The 13,877-nt window shown below is 43.8% G+C and overlaps 1 long non-coding RNA gene across 4 annotated transcripts in view; it reads right to left on the bottom strand.

The window, feature by feature from the left end:
- The window catches only part of LOC142879457 (uncharacterized), a 69,699-nt gene extending 62,498 nt beyond the window's left edge, over positions 1 to 7,201 (bottom strand). For 2 of the 4 annotated variants that reach the window (XR_012925304.1, XR_012925302.1), the window contains exons 1-2: positions 7,050 to 7,201; positions 5,234 to 5,594 (exon numbers count right to left, since the gene is read on the bottom strand). This is a non-coding gene — a long non-coding RNA (uncharacterized LOC142879457). Of the gene's footprint in view, positions 1 to 5,233; positions 5,595 to 6,731; positions 7,005 to 7,049 lie in introns of those variants that run through there. The other 2 variants (XR_012925301.1, XR_012925303.1) reach the window with 2 other exon arrangements.
- Between the last annotated feature and the right edge of the window lie 6,676 nt (positions 7,202 to 13,877).

Raw genomic sequence — 13,877 nt, forward strand, 5'->3', positions numbered from 1 at the left:
CTGTCAAAATATTACTTTCTTCCTTTTTTTGTTGTTGTTGTCAAGACCAAAAAGTCTTCAGCCTCTCTCCACTGTCTGCTCCCCGAAATAACTGCGATTCATTCAGTTCTGTGTCTGTCAGTTCAGGTAAGTGCCTCGGTAAAGTGCGCAGACAAGAGATCTTCACACAAGCTGCACTTTTTTTCTGAGGGGTTTGAGTAGTGCATCACTTTGTGAGGCAATTAAGCGTTTTAGGCTTGTGTTTAGGCTTGTGTTTGTGCTGCCTGGTGTTGAAACTACGTCAGGTAACAACAGAGAGAAAAAAAATGCTGCCTCAGTCAGTCTACTTTACATACAGTTTGGTCAGCTCAACACAAAGTCTGATTGGAAAAACAAAAATACGCGGTTTGGATTAAAAATGTGTTTTTGCGTCTATGTCGTAATCACAGAACTCAGAAAGTAACTCGGCGTTGTCCACAAACTCATATTCTCGTATTTATTGATCATTATATTGACCGGTGTCTCCAGCCAAATGCAGGGACGGCTGGGCTGGTTAAGACACAGCCTTAAAAACAGACATGATAAAAAAGCTGACAAGCAAACAGATTTATTAAGTGTTTAAGTCACGGCAATAATCTATAAACCTCAGCATTAAATCTTATCGAGACTGATGCAACAAAACTGCACCATGCCTTCACATGTTCATCCTCTAGTGACGCATGCATGCATGTGTGTGTGTTTGTGTGTTTGTGTGTGTGTTTGTGCCTATGAAAATAACAGCTTCTTAATCCTCTAACTACCAGACAATAACAGATTTGTCTGTGATAAAATCATAGTGTTTTGCGTGTGTCTGTCTGTCTGTCTCGCAGGCAGGTCTGTCTTCACATGCCCGTGTTCTGTAGATGCCGTGTTTGCCTCCCAAGTGGATATTCCTGATGCACGTGTGTGCGGGTGTGTGCGTGTCTGTGCGTGTGTTTTTGTGTGTGCGTGCAGGTGTGTGAGAAGCAGATTTGGCTACGATAAAACCCCAGTCTTTAGAGGGATTATCAGTCTGTCCCCAGACAGCAGCATGCTGTGCATTTATGGAGGTAATAACTTGACCTCTAATAGACAGACAGACAACTATCTAAAGCTGTTATTGGAAAAAATGGAGCCCCTATATCTCTAGTTGGCCGAGCACACTGCACTGGTATATCTGCAGTGGCATTTAGCCCTGCCACGCAGTCACGTGAGCGCTCAATCAAGTCCGGTTTTTGATTTGGTGTTTACCTGTGTGTGTGTGTGTGTGTGTGTGTGTGTGTGTGTGTGTGTGTGTGTGTGTGTGTGTGTGTGTGTGTGTGTGTGTGTTTTCTGTTTTGCTTTGTTTTGAGTTTTGGTCCTGCTTTTGCCTCGACTTCTGTAAAGTCCCACAGGCCAAATGTGCAGTGGGCAGAAAAAAAGCAATGAGCACATACCATTGCACAAAACAATAAAGCCAAACATAAAACAAATAGAACTCCGCCTCATAAAGCCCAGTCCTCCTCCACTTGCCTGAGAGATATCTCGCTGCTTTCCCCGGCCGCTAAACAATAAAAACGTATACGGTTTGATTAAAATCAATGGGCTTCTTTTTAAAACCCATTCATATCTGCAAGGTCCTTCTGCTTTCGCGACTTGTGTGCTTTTATTCAGAGGGGAGGCTCTCTCGAAAAGGTCGCGTGACGGTGGGCGGAATGGCAGGCTGAATGGGTTTGAGGTCGAAAGCGGAAATATAAACCCGTCCGGGGAAAAGTCACCGAATCCAACGTTCAAGTCCACAGGCCCTCCAGTCCTTCTGGCTGTCAGTAGTAAGAAATAAAACGACTGCTTTACTCCAGCATGGTAGGTGGAGCCGCGTAAAAGTGAAGAGGCACAGCCATGAGGAGCACTTCCAGCTCAATGTGTGTCCTGTCCTTTTCATTCCTCTCCCTCTGTCTCTTCACCTCCGTCCTTTACGCACAGCGCCTTTCTTCATCTCCCTCTACTTCCTCCCTATCTCTTCCCCCCTCCTTTCCTTATGTGCACAGCCACACAAAAAAATAATTTATTCCAGCCTCCCACCACAGCCCCCACCCCAGTGTGGCTCTGTATTAGCATGCCTGCAGAGCACGTTAACTTATCTCGCAGCTACAGGCACCGACTGGTAAAACTAAGCTCTGATAGTTTGCAGCAGGATGACCACAGAATGCCTGTAGCTCGGAGAATTAGGACTGTCGTCACGATTAGTAACGGTGGGTCTAATGTTTTACTGTGCAGTCATTTACTGTACTGTATCCAAAGCGCCGCTTCCTGCATGGCTCAATGGCTGTCACAAAGGGAACATTAACCCAAATTCAGTTGGCAGGCTTAATTAAACATTATTGAGACGGCACCGCAGCCACTTTTTGGTGCTCGTGTCTACATAGAATTTTGAGTCTCTTGTCTTGGCAGGATGACGAGCAAAAACCAGTTCCAGCGGCTGTTTCCCCTCCCTGAGGTACAGCTTGTATAAGACACTGTTTCAATGCAACAAAAGTCCACATTTAGGTGTAAACGTTTAATGAATTATTTTTAGAAAGTGAAGTAAATTAAGTGAAGTAAATTATTTTTAAGTCTTTTTTTTTTTTGCTTGACGGAGCAGAAAATGCATGCGAAAACAGAGACAGCACGTTGCCCACAAGGTATAGCATGTACACATCCAACAATTGGTAAATAACTTTCCTGAGGCAGAACCACCAGATGTCAGGGATAATAAGGCTTACAGAAGCTAATAGTTATTTAGGGCCTGATGCCGTATTCAGGTCCAGTACACTTTGCATTACGTCACACAAGCTTGCGGACGTGCCCGAAAAGAAGGAGCAGGCACTGCAGATGCAAAGCCGCGCTCCTATCGTCGGAATGGGACCGGAAAACAGAGCGAGGCACTCTGGGCTAATGGCAAACACAGATGGATGAGAGATTACGGAAACACAGATTTAGTTGCATATGCTGCATAGACAAAGATGGTGTGAAAACCGTTGCCCATTTTTAATGAGCATTTCAGCTTAGAAGGATATTGAGACTTCAGAGCCGCAAGATGCGGCAGATGATTTCGGAGCTAATGTTGTCCCGCCTAACTTTGTGGATTAGGTTTGGAAGCTCGACTCCCGCCGGGACGTCTGAGCAGGGAGGGAGTGGAGGAAGGAAGGGAGAGAGAAAAAAAAAACCTTCTTTCACAATGCTCCCGCTAAATGCTAAATGTTATGAAAACTGCACTGTACTTGATAATGGCATTATAGATAAGCAATGTAATTAAGCTACACACAGCGGAGCGCGCCGCATTGTTGTAGAAAGCGCGCGTGTGTGATGCCTATTAAGAGCTCAGTGCCAGGCCTGTCACCGTGATTAGTTCTGCCAAGACTGACGTTTCTGTTTTACTCACAAGTTTATTAACTGAATATGCACATTTATAATCCAGATTGTCATAAGCAAACAGTGGAGCGCACACAATTATTTGTCCCCGAACAAAAAAAAAAAAAAAACACAGTTTGACACATTCAATGCAGCAATGAAAGGCCTTGCGTGTCCAGTCAGACTCCATCCTCTCCTCTCGCCATTTACGTACCATGAACGGATGACTCATCAGCGCCCACACGCTACCGCTGACCTATATCTGTCCCACCTGTGTGTGACAGTGTGACAGACTGACCCACATTCCCTCTGATCCAGCCACTTACGGCGTGTGACCTCAGCCGGTTCCATAAGAGCAGCGGGAGACGGCCAAATGCTGAGTCCTAGAGCTCAGCAGCCAATAAATGTGGGCGTAATCGTTGTGCAGCGGGACACAGGCACAAGCAAGTGATCCTGATTCTCTTTCCTCCATTCATTCCAAATGTTATTTTGGTGAGTCGCACAATTCATGTTTATTTCCCATCATTCAGTCTGTTGAAAGAAAAGCTTTTGCTCATCTCTGTCATTTGACTGACTTTCCATTTTATATTTACACATTAAACTAAAAAGTCCCAGTTAAAAATAAACATACAGGGTGCGAGGAGGGAGTGGGGGCCGGAATCATATCTGCTCTATAAATCTCTGGCTCACAATCGCTGACAGGCGACTGGGAAGGCAGAGGCGCGAGCGCTCAGCCAAGAACAACATCTCCGTGTTGCTGCGGCGTCTCTCAGCAGCAGAGCGGCAGCATGGTGAAAATGTGATGCTGCGCGACCATGTGGGCTGCCATGCACCGAGGCTGGAGTGTGGGGGTGGAGCTTAAAGGCTTGCGAGTGCCACTGCGCACTCTCATTGGCTCTCAATGACATCATTGATAAGGAGTGCGGCTCGCTCTCCTCGTCCCTCCCGCTCGTGCAGCAGCGTACGCACAGGTTCAGGGGGGCTGCGTGCATCCGTTTTTCCCTCGCTGCGGGCCGGCCCGCGTTAGCTCTCTAGCCTAAATGCACCTTCATTACATCAGCGTTACCTCCCCTCACATTTATCCATCTGTGGTCCGTCGAGAACGAGGGCATCAGATGGCAAAACACAAAGGAGCAGTTGTAAAACACTGACATTGGAGGCCACGTTTAGAAAAAGCAAGTGTGAAACTGAGGAAGTGAGAAAACTGAGAGAAACAGAACAGTAGCAAACACTTTTCACCGAATGAGTCACGTTGCTGAGACTGAACCTTTGCAGAGGACGCTGCAAGGCTGTAAACAATAATTTATGAGTTGAGAAAACGAAACGAGTGGAGAAATCAGAATCCTCCGGGGTTTTCCAGGTGGTTTTCGGGCAATTTTTATGGAATAGCTTCTCACTAAATATGGACTTTTAATTAGCTTGTCATTACCCAAAAGATTTTGCAGTAAACAGTTTCGCAGTTACGGAAACAAAAGACCAAAAAGATGGTCGGAACCCTCTCTAGCACCTGAAGCCAACTGTGGTTGTGCATCATAAAAGCAGTGAAAACTGCCTTTACAAAAAACTCTTTGCAGCTTTTTGTGCACGTAAACATGAATAAGTGCCCCAATTACTACCCAACCTGCTCATTTTGATGGAGAGTGAGCTGCTTCTCTGCACATTTGCATTGTATTTGTCTCCAAACTGCTGCATGGTAAACATATTTTCTAAGAGAATTAGGAAAAACGTTTTCTCATCTCACTCACTGGGATTTGTATCGGGATTATTTCAGGACTGTGTTGAGGCCCAGCAGTGGTTGCCCCTTAGTGAAAGGGCCGCAGCACTGTAAACAAAGGGCCACGTTCCAGTTCAAAGTAACATTACCTACCCATGTAGAGATCTTCAACATCCTGCTATTCCACACAGTCTGGTCTGTGATGTGCCGTGAGGAAAGACTTCACATTCTTATAATCCTTTGAGTGTCTCGTGAGCTCTCAGTTTTCCCAGCGTGCCTTGAGACGCACCCCCGCCTCGCACCGTTGCCGTTCTCATGTTGGAATCCTCAGAATGAGACAAGCCTTCACCTACTCCAACAGAAAAACCACACGGTCTCCAAATCCTCTTCTGCATCTCAGAAGCCACTTGATAGGTGACTTTGTACATCTTCCTTGTGATGTTCAATGTACTTTATTTCCTTAAAACTCCCGAAGATGGAAGCCGCTTTGCTGTTAAAAATCCACCTGAGGATCCTGAAGGAATGAAAAGGGGGGATAAAAGACAGATTTAAATTTAAGGGAAAATAGGATTAATAAACACAAAAAATATAAATCAGTAAAAAAAAAAAAAAAAAAAGGAATAATGCTAAATGGGCACTTGAAATGTTACACAGTTTTAGCAGTTATTGCAAGTTTAAAGTAAACAGTAAAAGTCGGCAAGCAAGCGTAAGCTTATTCAAGTTTTATGAAAAAAGCAACATAAAAAAGCATAACATAAAAAGAAACATATTTTATGATGCTTTATAAAAAAAAAAAAAGTTTAGGAGTGGGTCTAATGTACAATGGAAAACAACAAATTCAAACAAGTTTTTTGTGGACACTTATGTCAAAAAGAGTTTTATTATTTAGAAAATAATTGTTTTAAGTTCATTAACTATTAGCTGAATGCACAACATCAAGTATGTGCCATGATGAGAGACTTGCAAGTTTTAGCTTTTTGTCTATGTGATCCAACAGGTTTTATACTATTTTTTTTTCCTGAAAAATAAAAAGAGGCTGTAATAATATTAAAGTTGTTAAATTCTCGTCTCTTCTCGTGGGGAATAAATGTTACCTCTCACTAAAAGTAGTTTCCCGGTGGATTTGCGCTCCTTTTCTGCTTCCCTTTGTATGGACCGAGAACAAAGGAGCCTTTACTGTAACAAAGAAGCGCCAACGACTTATACCTGTTGCTCTGTCTCCACTAAACTGTAACAAGTTTAGAAGTCGCCACCGAGACCAATATCTGCTCTGGGCGTCTTTTTCTGCCTCTAAACACTGTTTTCCAGTCGCGCAACAACTTTAATTCCGTGCCACTCTTGTGTTTTGGGGGCAGAATTTTACACCTGATTGCATTGTTCGGAATTCCCACAGTTGCACGCGCAACTTCGCGGCACTACGACAACAACCGCCACAAAGCACGTGTATGAAAATAGCCGAAACAAAGAGACTATTTATGATCATAAACTCCCCGCTGTGCCTTTTATAGCAGCGTGCGCGAATGATTCCTTCCCCCGCAAACTTCTGACAGGCATTTGCTTTGTCTTGCGCGTCGCAACATCTCCAAGAGACACAACAAGAAAGAAAGAAAGAATGGAAAACCCCGGCGGCAGGACAAAGTCAAACTCTCACCTGCAGCCGACGTCTCTTGGCAATTAAATCCCAACATTGCGCGACGAGTGCGGTCGAAAGTTGCGGGGATGCGTGCCTGAGCATCCCCGCAAGTTCTCCCCTCAAAGCGCCCCGCATCAGACAAAGGAAAAGAGGACCGCTCCTCTCGCTCTCTCTCCTCGCCGCCTGTGTTTCCCTATGTCTCTCTATCCCTCCCCTCCCGCTTTGTGCTCAACTTTGAGCGCTGACGCACCAACTACAGTCGGCAACTTTTTCTCTCCTGGGAACAAAGTGGCTCCAGGTGTGCAATAAGAGGGGGAAAGGCGGCGGACGACTCACCTGCGGACACCCGGCTGTGCGCGCGTCGCGGCGGGAGGGTGAGGGGAGAAAAAGTTTGCGAGTGGCCACATCCAGCTTTGTGTTGTGGAGTCCCCCTTTGTCTACACGTGTGATAGATGGATGGGGCTCCTTGTGGCCGCGCCTAGTTCATTTCGCTCTCCAAAGAGTCCCGCCCTCTCAAAGTCAAACAACTGCGCGTACAGGACCGCAGATACGCGCGATCACCAACCGAAACACGTTTGCTCCCACATTTAATGCGCTTATTTTGTGTATTTACCGCTGCGCACCAACTTCTCCCAATCAGTTTCTCCGCCTGTTGAGAAACTATTCCCTCTGGAATTGAGTGTTTGTTTGCCTTTTTTTTTCTAAGTTCATTTAATAAATTCCACTGTTTTGAGATCTAATACACTCAACTCATTGTTTATCCATTTGCTGTGTGTTGCCTCACTAAGTCAAGTCTTTGTTTACAAACCCTGAGCATCTTTTAGTCGCACCCCTAATCTTTTCTAAGAATAACACCTCCAGCTTTCACAACTTGCATCTTCTCCCCTCAGTGTTTCTGCCTGTTTTTGTCTGTGTTCTGCACACATTGAGGCACACACTGGCTGACAAAAAAAAAAAGAAAAAAAAAACTTTCCTGGATGCGCCGCCAAGAGACCTCCATTGTGTCTGGGTGTAGCAGCAGCACCAGTAGCACCAGTAGCACCCGTAGCAGCGGCGGCGGCAAGCAGCAGGGGAACAAAGACAGAGACAAAGGGGGAAAGGGTCTTATTGTTTTGTAATGCACAGGGAAGCAGTAAATATAAACAGTGACAGTGAGCAGAGCTGCTGCAACAAGGTGGTCCACAAACTGGGAATCACTTTGTGTGTCTACAGGACTCATTAAATACATCTCACCGAGCTGAAAATGTTGTACATAAAATAATTATTCATTGACACTATTCAGTTACATTACAGATTGCCTGTGTATTCAGAACCAAGGCATTGAAATTTAATGATTTATGATTTGTGAACAAAAGATCTGATCCCACTAGCGATGGACTGATGTTGCACCTTTAAAACCAGTTCAAGTGAGAACGACCTGAGAACGTTGGCACTTTTTCTTCATCCCTAATTGAGAGTGAGGTGACACGTCTGTCAAGGCCTGTTAAACTTTCTGCTGTCGCAGCTTCTCGTAACACAGGATGCAACAACAAAAGGTGACATAACATGGCAGGCTGTGTCATTACTGCCGTGGTGGCATTTAGCGTGGGTGTGTTTGCACTGGGAGTTGCGCAAGCAGGAGGGAAGGGAAGGGAATTAAGTCTGAAGGATAAGCGAGGCGAGCCGAGTCAGAGGAGAAGTCAAGACTCTTAAGTGTGTCCCAAATCACATTCGAAGTATTCTTCAGCGCAGTGCTCTCATTGTTTGTTGCAGCAATTTGGGTGTGAATAGAGTTGCACAAAAGCAGCTTTGCTGCTGCTGTGCACCTGGCAACACTGGCAGCTCTTATTTGTATTTCTGTTTGGCCTTCATTAAGTCTTCGTCTAAAAAAAAAAAAAAAAGAAAAGAAAAAAGCTATTTTCTCCAGGAGATCATTAAAGCATCTATGCAATCATCTAATCTAATCATCTTCTACCACTAAAGTTAACACACACCACAATGTTGAAGCCTTATTAAAATGCACCATCATATAGGAGGATGTTAACTGATACATTAACATCCTCCTACTGTATATGATAGATGTTAACGTCTGATAGCACACTCACACTGTTATGCCACAATGGTGTCAGTGGGGGAGTGAAGTTATTACCATTTGTGCATCATCACTTAGTCATCGCTCCACACTCAACTACCGGGTGGATGAATTCTACTCTCTCGCTCTCTCTCTCTCTCTCTCTCTCTCTCTCTCTCTCTCTCTCTCTCTCTCTCTCCCTCTCTCTCTCTCTCTCTCTCTCTCTCTCTCTCTCTCTCTCTCTCTCTCTCTCTCTCTCCCTCCCGCTCTTTCTTTCTCAAACTTCAGGTATTTCACCCAGAAGTATGTGGTTTGGAGCCCATGCAGTGACCTCTTCCTTTTGCACATTACTCCTTTGATCGGGTGGAACACAGAGCTAAATTAAACAGGCAAACAGCTGACGTGCAGCACAGCTGTAGCCGCTGTTACTTATTTCTGTTGTTTGTGAACATTGTCTTTTCTGTTCTGCTGCTCTGGATGGCAGCAGAAAGACATCAGTGCTGCACTTCTTCCATATTTCAACAGGCTGGCAAACACACAGGAAGCACCTGAGCCCCGAAAACAAGCCAGACAAACCAAGAGGAACTTGCCTGTGTGTTCCAGTGATGTTTGTGTTTGCTTCACAGCCATCCAGCGGGAGCATCTCAGTGTCATGCAGGGAGCCAGGCAGGTTGAGATGAGAACACAAAGGGAAACAGACCCCCCCGACGCCGCTTCAACCTCCATACAGGCAGGGAGAAATGAATTATTAAATAGAGATGCTGCAGCTCACGGAGAAACCTGTGTGAACAAGGTTGGTGTGGAAATAACAGCAGAAGCGCACGGCGTCGGAGCAAAATGAAGGAGAGCAAGTTTTATGAGAGAGTAAAATTCACACTGAGGCAGACGGAGAAAATGATCTGCTCCGCCGCTCTCTGCACCCGCTGCACCTTCGCCCCCGATGAGCTGAGCATGGAACAGCCACGCATGGCGACAGGCAGACATGGAGATGTTGTCATACCTCTGCCACCCCCTCCGGCTGAGCCCTTATCCTCCCCGCTGTGGTTTTTACTGGGCCACTGACTCCAGCAGTCAGCCTGCTCCGCTGTGGCTGCTTCCTGCATGTCTCCCCGCCGAGGAGTCAGCTGAGCGAGGCATGAGACTGCACATCCAGCAGACTGCACACAGTTCACAGGGGCTCAACGCACAGAGGAGCGTCGGGGCTGTCGGGAAAATCTGGTCTCATCTTAAAGGATTCACACACAGTGAGAGGGATGCAACAGTTTATTTGGGGGTCGAGTGTGTGTGTGCGGGGGTGTGGGGGTATTCAATGTCTGAGTCACAGTTCAGAGGCAGTGCATGTCAAAACTACAACATGGCAGAGCTGCAGGGCGGTGTTTCTTGGGGATTCTGACGACTAAATCTGGGCTTTGATCCCCATTCTGATCAAGGACCGCGCAGAAAAGAAAAACTCATTTTGCAAAATGAAATGTCATGGAAAATGGAGTACCATTTAATCCAAGGTCGTATAAGTGAGGATGAACCTATAACCTAAATACAGTACATACATATCACTTGTGTGTAATACAACTCAAAGCCCCTGTTTCTTAAAACCCCATGACTCTTGCACTGAGTTTGCGCCGCTGGTGTGACAAAAATGCACATGACTTTGGCGCTCAAGTGTTTACGTGACAGTGTTTACATTCACTGTAAAGCTCAAAGTTAGACAGCCAATTAAGGTCTGGTTAAAAAGAAATACTGGTGAAACGCTGCAAGGTCTTAGCAGCTTCGTTAAACCGGCTCTGTGTTTGATGCACAGTGTGCTGCTTTTCCTATTTTCAGCACCCTGCCTCGACAGATGATTAAATGCATTGAGAGGCTTTTTTTTTTTTTTTTTTTGGGGGGGGGGGTATCTGACACATCAATATCACCTCTCCTGCCACCCTCTTACTGTAAATCACAGCCTACACCATTAGGCCTTAATTCTGTAATCAGCAATGTAAACTAAGTGCAGTAGATTGCATTTAATGCTCGCAAAACTCATAAACAACTCATTACGCACTGACAATCAAAGTGATTTGGCCCCGCAGCCTTTATATAAATGGAAGCATTTGACTGCATTAACTAACCAAACTAATAAATTGCCTGAAATGGCTTGCTGTGTGCAGATTATCATAATGCTGTGAGTACGGAACTGTGTACAAGTAGGTATTTCAAGTTCAATTTTGGGATTATGATTTGCATTTACCAATGCATTTGCAAAATCAACAGAAAAGAACATCTTACAGATGGTGCAGCAGCAAAGCCCCATTATACGATATCTCTCAAGAATTGCCTTTATTATACTGATTATTTGTTTGTTTGTTTGTTTATCTATTTATTTATATGATTTATTGTCCCCACACGAATCAGAACAGTTGGAATGTACGAAATAGTTATTTATACATTTACAAAAGAAAATCCTGTCTGTGCACCAAGAAATTTCACACTGCGAAATAAATTGTTGTGCAGCAGTAACACAACAGTTTAATCATTACGTCAAGGAATCCAAGATGTGAAATCTTTAGGATGTGATTAGGATTTAGCATTACTTATTGGGATGAATGGTTTCCTATTCCCTACCGCTGAGCCTGATGGGAGACGAGACGTGACAACGTTTATTGGAGATGTATCTGTTGATGCAGATGATGCAGACGAACAGTGTCTGGCCTGACTGCAGGGGTGCCCGTGTCATGTGCTTTAATTTTATGCATCACATTTCAACCCCATGCACACTGCACACACACACACACACACACACACACACACACACACCCGTGGACATGCACTTGCCGTAGACAGGCAGACATGCTTGTCAGCTATGCTGCAGGGCCCATGGCTGGCTGCTGTTAAACCAGCCCTTCCCCCCACAAAAAAGGGTCTGTCTGGGAGAGGGGGAGGGGAAATCATGACTGTCTGAGCACCAGACAGCCAGCATACAGGACACACACATAGACAGACACACACACAACAGGAGAGAATAGAGGAAGGGGGAATTTTCTCTTTAAAAAAAAAAAAAAGAGAAAATAAAAGAAATAAAGAGCAGTTTGCCTCAGAAGAATCCTGAAATTTGTCTTCTGAAGTGATTGCCATGTATTCTCTAAGAAGCCACCTTTTTTCCCCTTTTTTTTTTAAAGCCTCCCGTCCCTATTCAGCCAATTAAGGTGACCCTGGTCTGTGTGTAGCTTTTCATTAATGATGTAAACGAGCAACATTTTATACTTGAGCTGGGCCGCATTTGAGGCAATTAGACAAACCTAAGTCGGCAACATAATTGGCTGCTCTCGAAGCCCATTAATAATGGAACAGTGCTGTTAGTAATGGGACGGTAGTAAAACAGCTCACCTCAGTGCCGTCGCACTCGGAGTAACAGGACTTGGGGGTGAATAGGTACACCCCTCGTGTGATGTGTTTACAGTGGACCTCCCCTGCTGTGTGGCTTCACCAGCTCGACCTAAGTTGGCTTTTCGTGTAAGCTTCAATCCAGACGCAGCTGATACAAAGGAAGTGCATATTTATTTCCTCCAATGGAAATGCTCTCTTCTTTACTTCCCTGACATTTATAATAGTGGAGGAGCAGGGGCATCTGTTCATGCCTTCATGGTGATTTTTTTTTTTTATTGTTGCTCTCTTAGATTTTTGTCAATGCCCAAACGGAATGATAATCTGGGGTATGGTAAATAGTGTGCTGCAACGTGATCCGAGCATTGTATTTGCTGCAGATAGAGCAAAACTGTTTGTTTGTGCAGCATTGGAAAGGTTTTACCTCATGCATAGAACGCTTGATTCTTATCCCTTTAAGCCTCAAATCGATCTTGTGTGGCTGTGCAAATAGATATATTTACCTTTTCGTACGTTCTCCTCCTGATGTGAGAAACTGTGCAACCTAAAGAATATATATATACACACACGCACACACACACACAGTCATTTTTGAGCCATGTTCTGGCATAAAGCAATGTAATAATCAGTTTGGGAGCACCCTGCCTCTGACATTCTCCTACTAAGATGGCTATACATTTTGAATGCATGACATAGACTTAATCCTTATGGGGGAGCTTAACATGAAAACGTATCAAATATGTGCCATGAAAGAGTTAAAATAATCTTATTGATTTGCTCCGTCTGAGTCCATATAAATGCATCTATCTCTTAGCCCCGCAGTGCAGCTATAAGCTCCAAAAGGCTTTAGAGAATCAAGACCAGTCTAAGTCTATGGAGCAGGGAGCCCGCAAATCAGCCCTGCCTATTGTACTGTAACAGGGAATAAAAGTGGGCTTTTTCATAGCTCACTGACATGCTCTCCAGGACCTTGGAAGACACCGCACTGTGTACCACAGTGTGAAAGGAATTGATGAAGAACTTTTACAGAGAAAGTTAATCAAGATATTCTTTTTGTGTTGAAATCGGTGATATGCGAGAGGAAAGATACTTGTTGTATAGCTTTCTGTCTAGCCTTTTATTCTTCATTTGCCAATTATAACCTTAATCTTGTTCTTTCGATTTTCCTTGTGTATTTTTTTGTGTTTTAGCCCAATCAAAGTGTTGAGATATTTACAGTAGGAGCCAAGAGGAAAGTCAAACTCAGGGAAGTGTAACACTAATGAGCGAGTAATTGGGTTGTTTATATGTTTTGTTTGTGTTTTATCTTTGCTGTTTTGTTGGAATACACGCTAGGAATCTGCTATAGCAAATGCAGCAGTGAGAAAATAAATTGAAATGTGTTGTTTTACGTTCATAAGATTATGTTGATGTTCCTTTTTTATATTAATGCTGGATTGCCAAAAGATGAATGTTACTAATCAGTCCTACTTTAAAAAAAAAAATAATAAAAAAAAAATATATATAAAATATATATATATATATATATATATATATATATATATATATATATATATATATATATATATATATATAAATATATATATATATATATATATATATATATATATATATATATATATATATATATATATATATATATATATAGTATTAGGACACAGACTTTCCTGTTTGCGGTTTCTTGCTGTATCACAGCCTGATGTCAACAGTCAAAGAAGAATTGAAGAATCAGATGAAAAAGAGACTCGTAGAGA

This window comes from Nelusetta ayraudi, unplaced genomic scaffold (genome assembly GCF_046127955.1).
Source record: "Nelusetta ayraudi isolate G7.1 ecotype Tasmania unplaced genomic scaffold, CSIRO-AGI_Nayr_v1 ptg000136l, whole genome shotgun sequence".
NCBI classification, from domain to species: Eukaryota; Metazoa; Chordata; class Actinopteri; order Tetraodontiformes; family Monacanthidae; genus Nelusetta; species Nelusetta ayraudi.